Source organism: Lissotriton vulgaris, chromosome 3_1 (assembly GCF_964263255.1).
Source record: "Lissotriton vulgaris chromosome 3_1, aLisVul1.2, whole genome shotgun sequence".
In the NCBI taxonomy this organism is placed as follows: domain Eukaryota; kingdom Metazoa; phylum Chordata; class Amphibia; order Caudata; family Salamandridae; genus Lissotriton; species Lissotriton vulgaris.
The window spans coordinates 1,044,491,596-1,044,513,439 of NC_141689.1; positions in this window are offsets into that span (position 1 = coordinate 1,044,491,596).

The window sequence follows — 21,844 nt, forward strand, 5'->3', positions numbered from 1 at the left end:
GGACAGGAAGCTCTATTTCCAGGTTAGGCCAGGATCAGTACACCTAAAAGTATTCACTTGCAAATGGAATGCTACAGAATATACATCCCTACTGTGTCCAGCTTACAATGCTGTGAAAAAAATGTGCCTCACGTTTATTCACCTGTCCAGCTTATGCCCACTACACACATGGTTAATGCCTATCTGTAGATAGATGGGCACACATAGCCATTACATTGCATTGAGAATCCTAAGAATGGACCCTCACCCTCTCTACGCTTGACCAGTTGCTAAATATTTGGATCCAATGTGGTCCGCAAGAAGAATGGCTTCTCTGTCCCATTGAGATGCGAGGTCGTCTTCATGTAGAGGTTATATTATTTGCACTTTGCACTTATGATACAATTGTTAGTGATATTCAGTATTTAGTCTGGTTAGTTCCCATTTGATTGTCTGATTTGTTTTTGTGATGATTGATCTGACCCTCTGTACATTGTGATTGGCTGTTTGGTTTGTAAGTTTTAGATCTGGAGCCCCTTTGATCTGGTTATCAATTTATTTTTATACATTTTCAGAAAGATGCCTAATCTCAAATTTATATATACACAATATATGATGAATTCCCATTTATGTGTTTATTTTTTAGGAAATATTGCATTTATGATTGATCTATTATGATGATTTGATAGTCATATTTCATCTTGCTGTATTTAATTATGCTTGTATTGTACCTAATGTGCTTTTATTCGATGTTGCAAACTTTTATGGCACTCATTGCTGAAATAAAGTTATTTGACATGACACATTTCTAAATAAAACAAATGATTTTACATTAAATATATAGGCACATATAAAAATAAGTCAAAATAAAATTAATTTACATTATATAGATAACCAATCTATCAAATGTAACTTTAAAACAGTTAACAAATAGAAGCTCTTTTCCAAATAAAAACAGTATAAAAAGGTCACAAAAAAATCAAAAATGCATCTTGAAAAAGAACTACAGCAGGACAACTTCACTTTGTTGGATTGAAAACCTACAAAAGAAGGCTTTAAGAACCACTAAATACTACAAACAAAGGTAATTTTGACAAAATATGAACAGTAGCAAAAGAAATAAATAATGAAAATCTGTTACAATAACACACAATTTAGACTAAGCTATATGTTTATTTTCCTAAATTGTAGGTGAATCCTCTATAACAAAGAAAAAAAACCAAAAAGAAAAGAAAAGAAAGACACAGACACGAAACTATTCAAAATGAAACAAAGATCACTACAAAACTTAGTATTGAAACCAAAGCATGAAATTAAAGTAAAAATGAAATGTTAACAAATTAAAAAATGAAAGTAAAATAAAAACGCTCCTAACTACAGGCTTGATTTAGATCATGGCAAAATCGGTACTACTGTCACTTTTTCGGCGATCTTTCCGTCTGCCTAAGTGGCGGTCTGTTCAACCTATTTAGATGCTAGCAGGTCCAAAGACGAAAGTCTGCAGCATTCCTTCCATTATCGCTATGAAATGTCATCTGCATTGACGGCGGTATAGGCAAAGGCGGATGTCGGAGGAAGGACTGCCAGTTTTCCCGCTAGTGGTGGTCAAAACTTCACACCTGAGTGGACTGAATGGAAGGGACATAAGGATGAAGCTCAACGTTTCTCACTTTCACACTTTCTATTTTGCCATGGATCAGATCTACGAAGTCGTGCCACTGCTGTTGCTTGATGTCGATCAAAACCAACATTGTCGTGGACGCAATGGACAGTAAGCTCCACTGTTTCCTGTTACCTATTGACTTGTATGTTAACATTTGCAGAGGACTCATGCATTTAGAAATCACTCAGACAAGCAATGGCATACCAATGTTCAATGCATATGTCTGTAGTAATGTTGATGTCTTAGAAATGTAAAGAAACACACCTATACCAATACATTGTATGTATGAATTTGGTTCAAGCTGCCTTTCAAACAATGGATGTTTGCACAAAAATAGGATATCCAAATAAAATCTAATAGTCTCCATACAGGTATGTTTGAAGAAATGCGCAACACATATTATAGGGATAAATTTAAGAGTAAAATGAATTTCAATCATGAATTAGTAGTAATCAATATATACATCCATGCAACATTGCCCCTTGTCTAGTGCTAGTCCTGTATTGTATCCAATATCAATAGTCACAATAGAGTTTTAAAGGTGTCATGCATATGTGCTCATACTGACCAGCAATCAAGGTGAAACAAACACGCCTGAAGTAACACATCCAAATAAAATTTGTAACATCAAATAGTTGGTGCAAGTGGCCATTACTATGATAAATGTCTGCATTTAAAATCAAATGACTGTCACATACAATGTTAAGCAGTGTATGCACTTAACAAAGTAGACATTACAAAAATCAGTTGTATCCCCTGCCATCTTGGGAAAGATAAATAAGTACTTCATATTATACTCAGAAACATTCCTAGGAATAAAACAATTGCGAAGGAAATCGAATGCCAAAACAAACTTGGTGAAACGAAAAATAGGTATTTATTCATACCAATGACAGTCTCTCCAAAAAAATGAAGGCAAATGGTAGTCCAATAATTGTCCCAAAAGTCCTGGAGACTGTTGTGCTGTGGCACTCAGCTTGCTTCCTACATAACTGCTGATGGGGACCTCATCAGGAAGGGGCATCTAGTGGACAGAGCAGGCATCTTCAAGATCTCACATGGAAGGGGGTGGTTTGGGAGGATGTCCTTGGGTTTGGGAGGGGGGCCCTTGGGTTTGAAAGGGGCAGTAGTTTTGAGAGGGGTAGTCCTGACTTTTTTAAGGGTGGGTTGGGATGTTGAAGGTGTGGATTTCTTTTTGGCAGGGGCGGAATGAGATGTGGAAGTTTTGGGTTGGGATGTTGAAGGTGTGGATTTCTGTTTGGCAGGGGTAGGTTGGGGTGTGGCAGGGGTAATTTGGTGTTTGCAATGAGTGAGTTGTTGTGTGGAAGGGGTTGGGGCAAGACTAAAACATAGATCTTCCATGGGAAACTTGGTAAGCTGTTGGGGAGTAGGTAGGGTTTGGGAGGTAGTGGGAGTGGCAGTGTCTGATGTGCATGCATCTGTTTAGGGTAGAGGTGCATTTGGGTCTGGTGTATGTTGTGCATGTTTGGGCGTGTCTTGTGTTATAGGTGTCTATTGCATGTTTGATTGAGAACGTCTGTGTTTCTTTGGGTGTGCATTTCGCATGTGCTGTGGAGATGCTGGGTATGGTTATGGTGTGTGTGGAGGGTGTGGTGCATGTGGGTGTGCTTTCTTGGGTGTGCTGTTGGTGGGTGTGGTGCATGTATGTGTGATGGTGGGTGTGCTGACTGTTGGTGTGCTGATGAGGAGCGTGGCACATGTGTGTGTTGTGGTGGGTGTGCTGTCGTCAGTGTGCTGGTGGTGGGTGTGGTGCATGTGTGTGTGGTGGTACGTGTGCTGCCTGGGAGTGTGCTGTCTGTGGTTGTGGTGCACATGTGTGTGTGATGGGGCTGCTGCCTGTATGTTTGGATGAGTGCCTGAGTTTTTTTGTGGTGTTTCTGTTTGTGTGTGTGTGTGCTGCTTGTGTCTGTTTGAGTGGGTGCATCTAAAGATGTGAGTATGCTTTGGACAGGGCTGGGAATAGGAAGTTGGGATAGAGAAGGAATGGGTGGTAGGGAGAAGGTTTGGATAGCTGGAAGGCTGTGGTGAAGGAGGAGGCCGGAGCGTGAAATGACCACTGTAGGACAGATCTACTACTGTGAATGCCTTCCAGGTAAGCCACCATTTGTTGCATATGACAGCAAAGCCCCTGGATGGGGCTGGCCTACAACGATGCTCTGGAGGAGGTCAATAGCCTCCTTGTTCAGCGCAGCAGAGGGGACAGGGGTAGGGGGTAGATGCCTGCAGCAAAGGTGATCACAGGCCTTTTGGAAGCCCTGGGTAGGCCAATGGGTGAGACCAAAAGGGAGGAGAGATGTTGAACTCTGGGTGGAGAACAAGGATGCATGTGCAACTGGAGCAGTAGGCTCCTCCACCACTAGGGAGTGCCCACTAGAGGAGGCCTCCAAAGAAGATGTTGAGTTGCTGGGGGCCTCAGTTGCACTCCCCTCGCCCTCTGGGGCACTGCGTCCCTCGTTGTCAGTGATGTCAGCACTGGAAACACAGTGGCCAGCTGCTTCCCCTTCTACGTTGGCAAATTCTCCTTCGCCTACCCCGGATGATGCTGAAAGGACATATGTAATAGTGTTTTTTTTAAATATGTAAACAGAACAGATCATGAAATTTGACCACAAAACAGCTACCAAGTTTTCATATTTCATCTGCTTTCCGTTCTACATTCGCATATTTCAAATTTCCGTTCTACATTCGCATAAGCACATGCATGTAGGCAACATTTTTAGATCTCACTTGGTCACAGTTATGCCAATCCCCATGGTAGCTCCTATATCATGTATGATGTTATCTATTATCCATTATTAGGTCTCTCCAGGAACTGTTTTACACCTCAAAATGGTTGGCCTTTGTTGTTCAGAATAGTGAACTGATGTCCCCAAAAAGGATATACACCAACAATACCTTTGTACTGTGTGCTCATTAGGCCCTACAATCTGCATAATTATCATTATCAATAAGTAACATTTGAATCAATGTCTGTCACCATAAACTGTAGTACAAATATTAGCACAAACTGAAAGCAGGTTAACTTTGGACATTTCACTACGGGAACATTCACTTCAAGTCACTAAAGTGTACGTCAAGTAAAAAGAATTATACATGAATTCTGTACTGAAGTAGCTTAGCAATGTATCACATACTATGCACGTAACTATGCTGTTGAAGACTGTCTGAAACTAATATTTGTGAGGATTGACAGATGACTTCTACAACATAAGTAAATACATAGCCCTTGAAACATTTCTAATACACTTCAGTACAGCGCAAAAGCATCTTCACATTTGACTCCTAAATATTTCTAGTTATGTGAACTTTGTTGTATCTTTGTGAAACAGTTCCACTAAATAAGCTGGCTTTCACTGTGGTCAAAACGTTGCAGAGCATCACACTAATCATTAAATACAGTGATTCATATATGATATTTACATCTAAGATTGAAATGTGAATCACAATATGCAACATATTACACCATTATGCATTTCAACATTTGCCTAATTAGTCATGAGTTTATCCTGAATCTGAGTTTTCCTAATGAGATACTTATATATATACGTGATGGAACAATCCATCTTTCAAAATGCCTTAAAGTTTCCCATTTTACTCCATCATCGGGACATTACAAAGGATATTGAGGAATGGTTTGGGGTGATTGTTACTCTGTCACCATTGTGCACACATTCCTGTCTGTGTTTCTTCAAAAGGTTTATGGGTATCTCAATTATTTGCCCAAAAGCATACAACCTTACACATGGATTTGTGAAGCAGTAAGACATCATGCAAATCTCTCAATGTTTAACATGTATACAACAGTATTTCTGATGCTGAACACAATTTGGATATGGTGTGATACCAATATGTAGCCATCAATTATGTGGTCACTAGTCATTTTGGATCACACTCTGTCTTCAGTAGAATCCCAACTTACCAATGTGACAGTTGGTACATCCACTGTATCATAAGTGCCTAGTATGCTATGTCACGTGTAATAGGAAAACCATGAAATCATCCACATAAGTGATGGAGTACACCATCTGACACAATAAAGACTACTTGCCTGTTTGATACAACTGTCTCTCATGACATCAAATAACATGACGTATATGTGGAGATTAGGCAGCCATGTGCCTGCTCAGAACAGTCCATTGGTTGTGGACAGGAATCAGGTGGGATCATTATCGAAAATACAATAGACAATCCACATCATCATACACCTTGTAAAAAACTTACAGCTTCAAGAACTCTTCTTAAGCATTGGACATGGGTCACCCTGAATGTTGATTGCAAAAATTGTGGCTGTAACAAAGAATGGGTAATGGAACATGTGTAATTCTGATAAGAACTTACCTCCTGGTTGCTGCTGTTGGGCCCTCAACTGCCTATCAAGCTCCAGATAGACCATGGCAAGAATGTGGGCCTTTAGGGGGGCATGTGCCCCTCAAGCATTGGGAGGACTTCCCGAGCTGGGCTTCAACATCTTAGGTCCTCCCTCCTCTTGCAGCATGGGATGGTGCTCAGCCTGTAGACCCCCAGGGTCGGTACCTTCTTGGCGATGATACTTCCAAAAGTCGTGCTTCTGATGGGAGTTGTCCTGTACGGATACATGAAAGGAAAGAGCAAACAATGGTATTGCAACTTTTTGTTTGTCTGTATGGCTGGTACAAAAATTGTCTACAGCTATCAGTAGCTGAACTCGTAAGTTAGCATACAACATGTATTGTCAAATGCTTCCCTAAACCAATACCCTCATACTCACTTTATTAGTGACATGTTGCCCATCTTCATCGCATGTCATGGTTGAAACACAGAAATCCAGGCCTGTGACATCCTCCAGCCCAGGGCCACTACATAATTTGTGATGTGATCTACTTCTGATCAGTGCAAAAGATTGTGAACTACTGAAGGCTAGACATTAATGAAAGTGGCACAGTAATTAGTGGCCACTGCGAATAAGGTGCCTGAAGTTTGGACATGACATTCTTTAAAATGTGAGTGAATTAAAAAGAACTGTTAGTTCAAGAAGTCAGGGAACACTCCCTTTCAACTGTTGTCCATTTCAAAGCATTCAGTGGCATATTTCAAGCACACCTCACATTTTGAGCTGCAAAGGATATATATTCTTGACAGCTGTACCTCAGTGCTTCAGTTGTATGATCCTGTAACTCAGCCCCAGCCTGGCCCGTGATTCTGAATGAGCAATGCTCAATGACAGGCCTTGCTATCTGCAGGCAGATGATAATAATGTCACTTTAACACTGCCTTTCCTCAACTTCTTCATTGCAAGGGTCTCCTTGTGCCCATCCAATAAGTGACCTCAAGGCTGTGTTCTACTATGAAGGGGTCTGGGAGCTGCGGGTAACTCACAAACTACATTTTGGAGAGACCTTATCTAGGCTGAGTGATTCTTGATACTATGCACATAACTGACATCATTTTCAATTGTTTTTTTACATAGAACATAGATATCTTCAAGTGTAAAGAGTATATCATGGGCCAGATGTAGGTGGCCATTTACCGGCTGGTAACGGCCGATTTCGGCCGTTACCGACCGGTAAATGGGTTTTTGGGATGTAGGGGGCCAATTTTACCGATTCGGTAAATTTACTGAATCGGTAAAATACTGAATCGGTAAAATACCGAATCGGTAACTTCTAGATGTAGGTGGGACTCTTCTGAATCCCAAAGGCCTTTCAGATTCGGTATTTAACCACCCAATCCAATTGGGTGGTAAAATACCGAATCCAGGTGTGCATGCACATGTGTGCATGCACACCTATGCCATGTGACAGACAGACATGCCTTTAGGGCACACATGCCTGTATTTGGGGTGCTAGGGGGTGTCAAAGTGACACCCACTGCACCCTTGCTGGAATCGGTATTTACCGATTCAGTAATGCCCATGGATTCAATGCCCATAGGAATCAATGGGCATTACCGAATCAGTATTTACAGAATCAGTAAATACCGAATCTTAACGATTCGGTATTTACCGATTCTGTAATACCTACATCCCCCCCCCCCCCCCCCTCTATTTTACCACTTCTTAAATACCGAATCGGTAAAATTCGGTATTTAAGAAGTGGTAAAATTAAATTACCTACATCTAGCCCCATGTGTTTACCATTTACCATGATGTTATTTGGCAACTTATCACAAGTACATCACACATATACATGCATAGATCTCTACATACACACAAAATAGATTCCAGGGCTTTAAACAACCAACACACATTTGTGGTGTTGTTTATTTGACATTTGGATTTACAAATCCCTATCAACATTTTCCTATGTAAGGATCACTACACTTCACTCTGGACCTCAAAGGGAAATTGTAGCCTTCGTAAATGGAAATGAGCCTATTAGTTAGATTCACATATGTGTTCCATATGTACCTGTTCCTCTGGTGAGCCATAGACCAAGCCGTACTGGGAAAGGATCTTTGCCAGCAACTCTGACATGATAGCAGGGTCACTTTCACCTGCCTGACCTCACATGGTTGCTCCCATAAGTGACAACGAGCAGCAAAAGTTGAGGAGATCTTGATCGCAGCAGTGTTAGGAGGCAAGTGAGCTTTATTATTAACCGCTGTGTATGCGAGTTACGTAATCTTCAGTGGTGACAGACACAGCCATTGTCCTTCTAGCCAGGGCTGGTGCTAGGCATAGGCAGCATGGAAAGCAGCCCAGGGCCCTGCAATCAGCTCGAAAACATAGTGACCGCTTCCATATAAAAAGGCTGCATTACAGTCAGCCCACCTGCTCCTCCTGTGCCGCCTCCCTCATCCGATCACTGTAATTTTATATTTTGCAAACGAGGTGCCTTAACATCTGCAGTTCTAAAGGTGTGGTGTCTTTACTTGGATTAGGGGTGTGGGGGGGATGGAAAGAATGGGCGGGGTCTTGGGACGGCAGCAAAGATGACATTTTTGTTTGTGTGCGCGAGTGTGAGCTGGTCAAGGGTGGGGCGTGCTCTGTTGAAAAGGTGCCATATGCCGTTTCCACGCAACAAATGCGCCTTTTGTTTTCAGGATCAGCTGAACATTAATGGGTGAGGAGGGGTGGGTCAGTGGAGGAGGGAGAAGCCATGGTTAGGCAATGTTTATAGGTAAAGCGCCACACCGCTTTTAAGTCCTTGGGCTTCGAAACGCTGGATCAGGGCCCAAGTGTGGGGCCTACTTCTCTTGGCTTCGCATCCATTATCCAGTGCTGTGAGGCCCAGAGCAGGAGAGGTCCCTCTCCTTTGCCTTGTAGCACTGGATCAGGCATCAAGGTCCAAGTGTGGGGTCCCCTGCCCTGGGCTGTACAGTCATTATTCAGTACTGTGAGGCCCAGGGTACGGATGCCCACCATCTCCTGAACTTCATAGCATTACAGTATGACTGTGAAGCCCATGGGCTGAAACACTTTCCCCTGAGCTTTGCACCCATTCAGCAGCTTAACCCTTTCGATGCTGATGACGAGCTCAGCTCGTCATGATGCACGGTTGAGCTGTGCTGATGACGAGCTGAGCTCGTCATGAACAATGGGGATTTATAGACTGGCAGCACAGGACGGGAAAACACCTAGCAGCCAAGGTGAAGGAACTAGGTTAGAGTCCCAGCGTCTGCTGAACATTCTATGAGAGTGGGCAAATCTCTATTTCCCTATGCCCCTAAAAATGAATATATATCCTTTTGTAATGTAACTGGTGATCATGTAAAGCTCTCTATTGCCTTAGGGCTGAGTTCACATAGTATGAAACTGCAAATCCCGTCACGTTCTGGAATGGTGAGTCATGCCTGACTGCTTCCAAAGTCCATGAAAAACAGCAGAGTTTTACATTTGTGGGAGCCTCTGCTGTGAAGGCAGTCCAGAGGAGGTCCTTATCCATTGGTAGTAGGGGTGCTACAACACCTCCGAAAAAACCCTGCTCTTTTTCCAAAGGTGAAGAAGCAATAAAGATGCTTTTAAATTATTGCTTTTATCTTGTTACATTTGTTGTGTGTGTTGACATCTGGGTCTGCACTGCACTTTACCCTGCCCTTTAAGGAGATAAGTGGATGGGAGAGTGTGGAGTGAAAGTGTGATGATAAAATATAGCAATAGAGCTAAATTGGGAAGACTTCAAAGGTGAGAGTATGGGTTAAGAAGGGAGGCTGAGAGAGGAGAGCAAATAGGTTAGTGGAGAGAAGTGAATAACAGCAACACACAAGGAAGTGTATATGGGGAAACAGTTTGCTTAGACCAGGAGGAATGAGGAAAAGTGTACAGAAATAAGGTACATGCCTAAGAGAAGACTGTACAGAAGACAAAGAAGGATATAGACACTCAATGTAGGGGTGCAGGGGGAAGCTGCAATACCCCCAACATTAAAATGCTGGAGTTCAGAAACTGAATGAGCAATAAAGATGCCTGTACATTTCAAAGACAGACATCAAATGTCAGGCGATGTGTTCTGACAAATTGCTGCCCATTCTTTTAACATGGAGATTGTTTTCTTTGAGTGCAAAGTAAGAGGACTTTGCAAATTGATCTATGTGACATTATTGCTGATGTAAATGGAAAGGCTATAGGATGTAATTGTTTTATAACACACAATAACATTTAAATATAAAATGGTGTCAGGCGAGAACAGGTTGGCTTGGAGGTTGGTTGATGGTCACTAGGGGGCCAGCCCTTCCAAATTTCCCAGGACCATGCAAAATGTTCTGCTACAGCCCACTTTTTTATTTTTATTTCTGGTACTTATAGTTGTGTTTATTCCAATATAAAGCAAGATAATAGGCCCCAGAAATCAAAGAAAGTAATCTGCACTGGAACAGCACATCATGCATGGACATGAGAATCATAGCGTCTATAGGGGCCTGAAAAAGGTTTATGGGGGGTGTTAGGAGAAAGCATCTTAGGAGCTTTAAGGGTTGTACAGAGTAATTGACGATCAACTACCAGGGAGTCTTCTGAGCCATAGCCACATGAAGTTTAACCATTAACTCAGTATGGGAAATGCAGGTTAGCTTCACTATATGTTTTGGGGCAGGTCTCCTGTTGGTCTAGGACTGCTTCTTTGCAGGGGTTCTTACAATTCTTCCATATTTGCATTAGTGCTTTGAACTGTAAACATCAATACAGCGCGACAGGGCCTTCTTTCAAAATCAGATTTTAAATATTATGGGGCCTGACATCCAGAGGGACCTGCCTCAACGAAAGCCCTGACCCTGGGTTTATGATGTTTACTTTTGCACAGCCCTGCCTTTTACTGAATGTTTATCCTTGGCCTGCACAGTCATAATGTATTGCTACAAAGCCCAGGCAAAAGGTCCTTCCCCTGGGTCTGGCAACCCCGGAAGATGGGTGCCAAGCCCAAGACAGAGGGGTCCCCTACAATAAGCCTCCCTGCAGACCCTGTGAGGCCCAGGAGAGAAGGACCCTCTCCTTGGCATCATACCGCTGCATTATAATTGCAAGGTCCAGGTCAGGTAAAAGCATTCATTAAAAGGCAGCACAAAGCAAGGTGAGCAGCATACACCTAGGATCATCTATATTGTGCTTTACTATCATTTAATTTACAGGGCAAAACACTGGTAGATATTCCACCAATTACTGTAAAAAAACAATATGGTAATCCATGTCAGTCATGCCAGTGAGGTTGCTCCTATTTATATTTCAGGCATGCTTAATTTGCTTCTCTAAGAGTACTACAATTTTCCTAGGTTTGTTTCAATGTGTTTTTAATGCAGCATTTCAATCTTGTACTGTGCCTATGGTGAACTGACTTGCCCATAGGCGTCTATGTGAGTTCAGGTTGAGGGTATGTGTTTCTAGTGGACCATACTTGAGAGCATTGGACTGGAGGCTTGTTTGAAGTTCTCACAAGGGGCTATCAGTGGGTCACAGAGGTGTTTAAAATACGTGCTCATCCAATCATGCTTGGTCCTTCATCAGAGCACACAAAGCAGTGGTAATATGGCAATTGTAATTGTAAATATATGCAAATGCGAGGGAATTAGATGAGGAGAGGTGAGTCAGTAATGGAGGGAGCATCCAGCATGGCAGGGCTCACTCCAGTCTTTATCATTAAAGCAAATCTGCAGCTTCAACTCCCAGGGAAGGAAGCCCCACTCTCCTCTACCCCTCAGCGCTGGATCATGGCTGCGAGGGCCCAGGGGTTGAACCCTTGCCTGGGCCATGCAGCCATTATCTAGTGGTGTGAGGCGAGTGCAGGGAGCCACCCATTCCTTGGCTACACAGTGCTACACTAGGACTGCGCTTCCCAGTGGCTAAAAACCCCATCCTCTGGGCCTCACAGCTCATGGAGTAGGTTGATGTTGTGGACTGTCTTTGTGCAGATATTGATCAGTGTTTTACCCTGTAAAGGATGTGAATATAGAGCTGATTCATATTACTGAGGGGCTTGAGACCCAGAGAAACTGCTTCACTGAAAGCCATAACTTTGGGTTTACACTGCCCACCATGCTTTGGTTCAGCTCAACCTTTTATTGAAGGTTTTTCCCTACCCTGGGTTTCAAGCGCTTGGAGGCCCAGGAGAGGGGCTACCTGACCGTTGACAACACAGCATTAGATCATTGCTGCGATTAAGCCTAGATTGTGGTGGGGGGTTCTCCGGGGCTTGGCACTCATTATCCAGCACTGTGAGGGGCAGGGAAGGGGGCCTTCTCCTGGGCCTCATAGCACTACATTATGCAGTGAGGTCAAGGGCAGCTAACTATATTAATTAAGAGGTAGGGCTTTGAAAGGAGTTTATATTGTGCTCCATTTTGATATCATTTACAGTGCAAAACACTGATGGATATCTCAACAATGGCTGTAAAAAACATTACAATAATCCATGTCAGTCATGACAATAAGGTTGCTCCTATTTACATTTCACATGTCTTGCCTAATTTATTTCCCTAAGAGTGCTCTTTTTTTACAGGATTTTTTTAATGTATTTCTGCCATACAACATATCAACTTGCTTATAGGTGTTTGTGCTGGTTCAGGTTGTGGGTGAGAGAGGAAAATGGGCCATGATTGAGAGCCCTGGAGTGGAGTCTAAAGGTAGTGCGCGGTTCTCACAGTGCCTGCCAGTGGGTCACAAGTGTGTTTAAAATACCTGCTCACCCAATCTTGTTTGGCTCCTCTAAGGAGAGCAGAGGGCCATGGTGGCATGTACTAATTGTACTTATAATTATGTGTAAAAGCGTAAAAAGGAGGTACAAAGCTCCCGTTGAAATATTGACCGGCTAAATGGAAATACAGTGTTCATAAGTGAATGGCTGTATTATGCGCTCGTGGTGGAAAATGGTGAAGTGAAGCAGATGCAAGAGAATATGTGCAGAAGGAGAAAGTGAAAAGAGGGTTCAGAAAGGAAATAGGAGGTCTGAAATGTGTAGATGGAAGATTTCAGAAAGATGTGGGTGGAAAAAAGTGTACGTTTCGCAGAGAGTTGGCAGAGGAAAGTGGTGTGAAGAGGACAATGGGAATTATTCTGTCACTCTAAAGGCCACTACCACATCCACATGCCTATCTGTGCTTGCCCTTGTCCAAATGAGACCAGGGGTGAGGAACCCTGTCTGAATCCCCACGAAGATTGTAACATATTCTGCTCAATCCCGATTCTCACTCAGGCCTAAACCTTCTCTGCGCACCTGCCCCCATTACGGCCAGGGAACGCTGATCTTTGCTGTCCCGTCTGTAGTTTTTTGATTTGCAGACCTGAGGAAGTTAGAGCTAAAATACCTGGGCCCATAAAATGGAACCTCACACTTATCAACTGTAGATCCCTGTCCTGTCATAAGTTTAAGCTACTAACACTAATGGATGATGAATAACTGGATGTCCTGTTCCTAACAGAAACGTGGCTACATGACAGCTCTACACTAGACATCAATCAAGTCCCCCTCCCCGGGATATTATATATGTAGGAAAAACTGCATGCACAAAAGTGTTGGAGGTATCTCTTTCATCCTAAAAGACACACACAGAGGTACATTTAATTCCCTGCCTATCCCAGACTGTGAACATCTTGTTTACTAAACAATTGTCACCCACTACTTCTTTCTCAGGACTGCTAGTGTATAGACCTCGAGGCCCATGTACTAAATTTGCAGAAGCCTTAGCTGAGGTAGTAGCTAGCCTTGACATCGAAAAAACAAAATGTCACTCTTCTAAGGGATCTCAACTTTCATGTGGATGAAATCAACAACCCCACATGTAAGGCAGCTTACATGACCTAGGCTGTCTGCAGCTCAACCAAATAGTAGAAAGTCCCACCCGTGACAAAGGACATCTTCTAGATCTTCTAGATCCAGTGTTTAGTGATGACCCTAGCATAAAAATTAGAAACCTGTGTTCGATGACCTGGACAGACCATGCTCTGACCTCATTCACACTGGAGGGTGTCCCATCCCCTTTGAAAAATAAGACACAAATGTCTCCTCGCTATGGCGGAGGAGCGTCCCCACCCCCTGCCAGCAGCTCAAAAAGTAAATACATAAAAAAGATAATAACCCCGCGCTTATGATAGTTTTATTTTGTTTACATGAGTCTTGGGGGGCAGGGCAAGGGGGATAACAAGCACCCTAGGAGAGTGGTGTGCATCAATGCGCATGACGGTTTGGCCGACCGTTTCAGGGCGGCCAAACCATCTGTAGTGTAGTTCCTATATTCCCAATAGGCTCTGCGCATTGGAACAATATATCCTGTAGCTTAGACGTAGGAATGAGATCTACTAGGTCTCTACCGGGTATATTAGACTTAATTGTGAGTGCCAGCTAGCTCAGAGGTCACTAGAAACTTTCTCGAATAAATAAGAAGGGATTCGTTTCTGACAACCACATAGAACATGACAACTTTGTTTCCCAAGAATAAGAAATCAAATCTCTAGAGTCACGGAAACAATAGATAACTATTTCACTCAGTCAATCGTGCATGCTTAGTTTTATCAGAGGTGCAAGAGGAATAGAGAGACGGGCGTTTTCAATAAAAAGGTATTTATTGAACAGTCTTCTTTCTCAAGCATTGAAAATGAACTGCTACAATAGTAAAGCTTACAATGAAGTACAATGCATATAATACAGACAGTATTATAAAGTAGTACTGTAAAAGCATGATAAGGTTTCTAAGCCATAAAGTGCATAAAATGTATAAAATACATGAAATACATACAGTGATAAAAGGAAGACTGAAAGGTACTCAACTGGTGCTTCTAAAATACACCTACCAGATGTACCTAACCTATGTCTAGTACGAGGGGGGAAGTAGAAGAGGAGTAGCTTAAGTTTTAGGAGTTCTCTGCCAGGAATCTGATTCCAATAATTCTCTAAGAAATGGGTACTCACAAGCTTTTTCTCGGGGGCCAAAATTACAGTTTGGCTTGTGGCCGAGGGCCGCACAGATGGGCCTGCGTGATGGAGGCGGGAGAGGCGGTGTCAGTAGGGGCAGAGCTACTGGGGTGAAAATAAAATCAGCCCCTTTTCAAAACATGACTAGACAGTGCTGTATTTCGAAATGCGATATATGTGTGTATTTAACCCGAATAAATGCTATCAATATTTATTTTTTTATTGGAGTCTGTGTGTTTCTGACCATAGTTTTCCATCTTTGCCTTGTTTTGACAAAAACCCAGTTCCCTGCTCTTTGGCTCTCAGTTGCGCAGATACTTGGACACACCCTTCATTTGTCTCTCAGAAGACACAACTCATACCCCTATGCCTCTTAAAGTCGCTACGAACAACCCTCAATGGGTCTGTTGAGTGTTTGCAGTACCAAGCCCCAAGATCATCCAGCAAAACTCAGAAGCGTAAAAGCAAAGTCCATTGATAGAAGTAGGTTTTCTGTCCTCTGTCCAGCCCTCTGTGCACACCCCAGGTCATGAAACTTACCACATGAATGTAACCGCAGGCAATACAAGCATCAGTGACAGCAGGCAGCCATATTCTTAATGGACCGAGACAGTACATGCATAAATGGCCCCATGCTGTAATGTGCATGCTTGGGCCCACATAATACATGCATTCATGTACTTGGGCTGTAATGCACATTCAGAATGGCACATTGGGCAAGAGACGTGCCGTGTGTCACGCTGCCTTCTCCTAGTCAATGAGCTTGCCCAACAATACAGCAGAGGTATTGTAGTGTCATCTACAAAATGACTATCATCTCAGGTAGGTGCATATCATTTAATAATAATGCATGTATCAGGCAGCACGTCTACTGCTATTCTTCCCTGAGCCCCACACTCAATTACTCTGCTCTTAGGGTCTGCTGTGATCCTCGGTTTTCACTCTGTCCCTGAACTCTGACTCTGACCCTACCTTATGACTGTTTAATGATTGCCATATTCCTCTACTCTACACCCTCATCCCACCACTTTGGCCTTAATAATTTCCCGAGCCGTCCTGCAGCCTGGCACTCTGTCACAACTTTACACCTCTATTGTTTTACCCTCAATGTACACCACTTGTTATGCCTCTCCTCTTACCCATGGTTATTTCTTTATCTAATAAATGCCCCTCACACTGTCCCTACCCCCACTTTCCATTACCATCGTCACAATCTGCCCCCAGTACCTCTTTGCTAAGCTCATAAGCTTCCTCTGTCTGACTCTCCACCTCATGATTACACGCTCTTCACTCTGCTTCTACTCATTTCCTGGTCTTTCTATTTCACTATGCTCACAGCCTGTCACCTTGAGGTTTTAATACTGCTCCTGCTCTCCCTTCATCACAGTCTACCCCTATCTGGTGGCACGCTTTTGGTGCCACATTTGTCTACTTTTTTCAGCATTATTTCTCTCACTCTTCTCATAAGCTATCAAACTGCATACCCTCTAAGTGTGCCCCTAACACCTCATCCTATGCCTAACCTTGCATTGCACGCTAATGCACCACTCTGCGCCTATCCTCTCATTGTGCCCTATTGCTTCACTTAGCGCCTACCCACTCATTGTGTCTGTACACCTTCACTCTACTGAAAGTTCACCCTATTGACTAAGTATGGGCGGAAAATCCGTTACGCTCGCGGATTTTGCGGATTTTCGGTAAATTCGCAATCCGCGAGATTTGCGAATTTCCCGCTAAATCCGCAAATTCGCACGCAGCGGATTTTTTTTTTCTTGGTGATACAATTTTGCGGCGCGCGGCGTTTACTTCCCGTCATTCATCGTTTGCCGAGTTATTTTTCTTGATATTTTGCGAGTGCTGCGCCATTTTGGATCTTGCTGCGGGATCCCGCGGGAATTTGGCAAGCGCGATTACGTAATCGCGGCTTGCCAACTTTTACAGCGAGAGTATGTCAACGCGAGTACGCCGTGATCACGTATCGCGGTACTTCGCAATTGCGAGCTTTGAGATGCGGCGAGCAGCAACAATCTCGCACACGCGAAAATATAAAATTTGCAATTCTGCACAAGAAATCCACCAGCAAGCAGCATAAACCTTCTTGAAATGATGATTTTTATCTGAATAACTCCTTAGGTTGACATTTGCCTGCACTTTTTTTGCGAGGAGTCCATTTTGGGGAGGGGGGGGGGGGTGGGAGGAAGGAAGTGCCCCACAGTCTTCAACTTCCTGTTCCTGTCCAGCAGGCTCCTCCCAGTGCTTTGTCCATCTCCTGGTCACTTTTCATTTGGATCTGGAGCTGGAAGGATTACTTTTTGTGGATGATGCTGGATATTTGGATTTGAGGCCTTTTTGACTTTCTTTGGATCACTTTTGGATTAGAAATTTCACAAGTAAGTTTGTTTGGGGCATTACAGTTGCTGCAACTACAATTTTGGAATTTTCGATTTTTGGGCTGTTTTGGGGTACACAGTGGTGGGTGCACTGAGTCTTTCTGTGGGGTGTTTTGAATTTAAACATCATGGAGGGGCTGGATAGCTTGGGATTGTGCTGATTTTTCTGTGATTTTCGTTTTTTTGGCCTGTTGTGGATGGACAGGCCATGTGGTTGGGGGCCATTTTGAGTGCTGCTACAGGCCCTGGCCATGTGCTGTGATGGAGGGGGCCATTTTGAATGCAGGGAGTGTTCTCAGGCCTGCACCCATTTTGCCTAGCTTTCATCCATTATGCCCAGGGCCCAGGGGTAGTGAGTGGTGCATGTGCCTAGTCTTTCTGTGGGTTGTCTTGAATTTAAACATCATGGAGGGGCTGGATCATGGCATGGGATTGTGCTGATTTTTCTGTGATTTTCAAGTCAAGTCAAGTCAAATAGGCTTTATTTCGACATAAAAATATCTTAAAAAGCGTACATACATGATAAATTCATTTAAAACATTACTAGATAAAAAAAGCCCTTAATATACTAAGACTCAACGTTTTTCTGCAATTTCTGAAGGGGAAATTATTTAAATTAGCTAAAAAAGAAATAGGCCAGAAACAGACCATATATTAAAATCATAATTAAACAATTTGCCTGAGTCTTTTTGACCGTATTCGCCATGCCCAACCTAGGTACTTCGAGGTGGCGCATGCGAAGAATGAACGAGTGTCTGTAAGTAAAATTCGTAGTGCCACATTACAATGTCTGGTGCCCAAGGTGAGGCACATTGGTTTAATCCATTTCTTGCGAGGAACCTTATAGGCAGGGCACTCGAATAACAGATGGGGGACAGATTCACGACGCTGAGGGCAGAATGGGCACCATGGCGCAGTCTGGTATGGAATTTTCCAGTGGCATGTGAGCTCCATTACAGGGAGAAGAACTACTCTAAATTTAAAATACAGGGATCTATCCCATGGGGCAGTAATAATGTCCAGATACAATTCTCTGATGGGGACATCTTTAAACTCCACAAAATTCCTGGTGGACTTACAAGTCGTTGAGGAAGAGTTTCTTTTGCTTGCCACCCATGACCAATAGAGTTGTTTTAGCCTAGATTTTGGCGGGGCTGACTGTTGGTGCCATGCTTCTTCCAGCCCCAGATTGACAAGCAGAGCCTTAATGTCCCTTAGCCATTTTATTTTTGCCCAACCAGTGGAATTAATTATCTCCCGTAGGCCATCCGCGTAGCTTGAAAGCTCTGGCACTCTCCAGATGCGGGACCACAGTAGCAGGGGGCGTAATTTTGCTTGATCTTCAATCGCCCGGCAGCCCATGTCAAGTTGCAAGGGTAGAATAGGGACAGAAGGACCAAGAGACATTAGGCTTCTCAGGAAGGCGTTCTCGGCTCGGGTTAGCTCTTTCATGTTTGACATCCCCCAGAGCTCTGCCCCATAAAGTGCTGCACTCACTCCTCTGGCGGAGTAAATGTCCATTACTGCTGCTATTGGTCTTGTAGATGCTGCTCTCTGCTCTTTCAACAGGGCCCCAGTCACTCTTTTTAGGCTTAGCAACATTTTAGTCAAATGGCAGTCCCATTTCATAGAATCCACCAAGCGGATGCCCAGATAGTCAAACATCTTGGTTCTTTCTAGTGCAACAGGCCCCAATGTTGGAGGGGGGCCGGGTTTTTGTGGGGGGTTCAAAATGAGGTACTTAGTTTTGTCTGTATTGATACAGAGACCTCTCTGCTTGCAGAAGTTGTCAAATCCGGAAAGAAGCTGCTGGAGGCCCATTTGAGATTTTGACAAAAGTAAAGTATCATCAGCAAAGAGCAAGGTAGGGATTAAGCCAGACGGGGCACATCTGCTGGTATCTGGGTCAAGAAGTCCACCACCCCATTTACATATAGGGAGAATAGGGTTGGGGCAAGTACGCAGCCTTGCCGCACACCTCTATTCACCTCTATTCTTAAGGTCTTTTGTCCATTTGGCCCCCAGCGTATTTGGGCGTAGTTATTTTCGTGGAACCTCATGATCAGATGGAGCAAGTAGGGTGGCATACCAAGGTCACACAGCACCTTCCACAAGTTGTTTCTAGGCACCAAATCAAAGGCCGTCCGGAGGTCGATGAAGGCCAGATATAAGGTACCCTTCCCAATTGGGACGACCTTCCATTAGATCATGAGTAGCCTTAGCGATTGTTCTATTGTCCCTGTACCAGCTCTGAACCCAGCCTGAAAGTCCGAGAGTATCTTATTTTCGTCTGCCCACTGCTGGACCCTAGATAAGAGGACCTTACCCGCCACTTTTTGGGAACAATCTATTAAGCTAATCGGTCTATAATTAGCTGGATCGTCTCTTGAGCCTTTCTTGTGCAGGGGGACCACCTCAGCTGCCATCCAGGAAGCAGGGAGGGGGGCGCCTGCCATAGCTGCGTTCAGTAGCGATGCAATCAGCGTGCCCCATTCGCTAATGTCCATGCGGAGAAGGTCGCCAGGTAGGCCATCAGGACCAGCTGCTTTGCGGGGTACCAGAGATTTTATGGCAGTTTCAGCCTCTTTCCTGGAAAATAAGCTCTCCTCATAGCTGCCATCACCTTGATGGATCTGAGGTAGTGGAAAGTCCTTCGCTTCTACAGCAGGTGCAGTATACAGTTTTGAGAAGTGTGAGTGCCACAGATCTTCGGTTATATTACATGTAATGACGGTGTCCAAAGGTCTATGTTTCTTTCGTAACAAGTCCCAAAAGCCTTTTGCATTTTTTTCTGCGCTAGCTGCACCAAGCTCCTGCCAGAAGGCATCTTTCCAGTCTCTCCTGGCTGCCTTTATTACAGATTTGTAGGACTTGCGTTTAGCAGCTATTGCTGATGCATCACCACTCTTTACTGCCATGATTAGGGCTCTCTTTCCAGCACGGCACGCCGGTGAGTACCAGCCTGATTTGCCCTGTCGCTTATCATGGTTTTTGTTTCCCTTAGTGTTTAGTTTAACCAAGAACAAGTCCCCTATCGATGTCGAAACCTCGTTAAACATAGCTGAAATCTTGTGCGGGCTAGGGGGATGCCTTTCCAAAATTTCAGAAGCTGCAGCAATAACGGCTCTGATGCAGGATAGTTTTTCTTCATCAATAGCCACTTTGTCCCATTTTAGACGTCTGAGTCAATTTGAGGGGACCCCCCCCCCCCAATGACCTCTGCTCGAATGCGTCAGGAGCTCCAAGAAATGAACCGCTGTCCCTCCACCAATGTATTAGGGATAATGAAAGTGCATTGTGATCACTTTCCAAGGAAGGCAGAACTATCATGTCCTCCATGTAGGCCCACAAAGGAAAGTTTAAGAGGATGTAATCTATCCTAGATGAGTGACCCACCCTATTATACGTGTGTGCCCCCTCTAGGTCTGACCGTGTTCTCCCGTTGGCTGCTCTCAAGCCATACTCTAGTGTGAGGGAATTCAGTTGGACGATTTTAGGTGTCCATCTTTTGACAATTGGAAGATCAAGGGACGGAACGCCTCTCCTTGAATCTTCGTCAAGCGGATCCAAGGATTCATCGGCCATCAAGGGCTCGAATGTGCAGTTGAAGTCCCCCATCACCAAAATTAGAGAGTCTCCACGGCACTTCCCAAAGGCTGCTTCTAGAGCCAGGAGGGTTGGTGACGAGGCCCTCCCTGAAGCTCCTCGTGTGTAAATATTAAAAATCTCCAGCTTCTCAGCTTTATTTGGGCATTTTGCAGTGAGCCACATCAAATCTGGTGATTTTTGGGGATGATGGTGCACTCGCCATCCTAGTGATATGTCGACCCAGACTAAGAGACCTCCAAATGGACGCCCTCTCCCTGATACTGGGATACCTGCCGGGACAGAGAAGGTAGCATATCCTACTCTATGCCTCGGTTCCACACACCACGTTTCTTGGAATGCGCAGACTGCGTGGGGCTCTGTAAGCGCCACCCAATCCGGGGCATCCAACTTGTTTTTTAAGCCTGCCACATTCCAGCTGATAGCCTTCAGGGTAGGGTGAACCGGAGACCCAGCACATCCAGCATCCCTACTCGGGGCCCCCGGGTTTTCTACTCCTTCCATGGACTCAGTGAACTCGGTCCGACAGCCTGGGGGAGAGGGGGTAGGGGAGGTGGGCGTGGGTTGGGACACAGGGGGGGTAGCTAATATCGAGGAGACCCTCTCAGCTGTGCATGATACATTAACCTTTGGTGGAGGGGCATTTAATACCACTTGATCGCCAAGTCACCAACCCCATCCCTGGGGTGGAGCCGCTTGGGTCGGCGTCCATGCCCTTGCTCTAACATCCAGGGTTGGATAGTGGGGGTGCCATGCACCTCTACCCCCATCCGGCAAAAACTTCTTATACCCAGGTAACGGGAGAGGACGATAGAAGTACCCCAGGTCTCTAGTCTGTATGTCGCAAAAGTTGTGTAGCGACTGCTGACTGC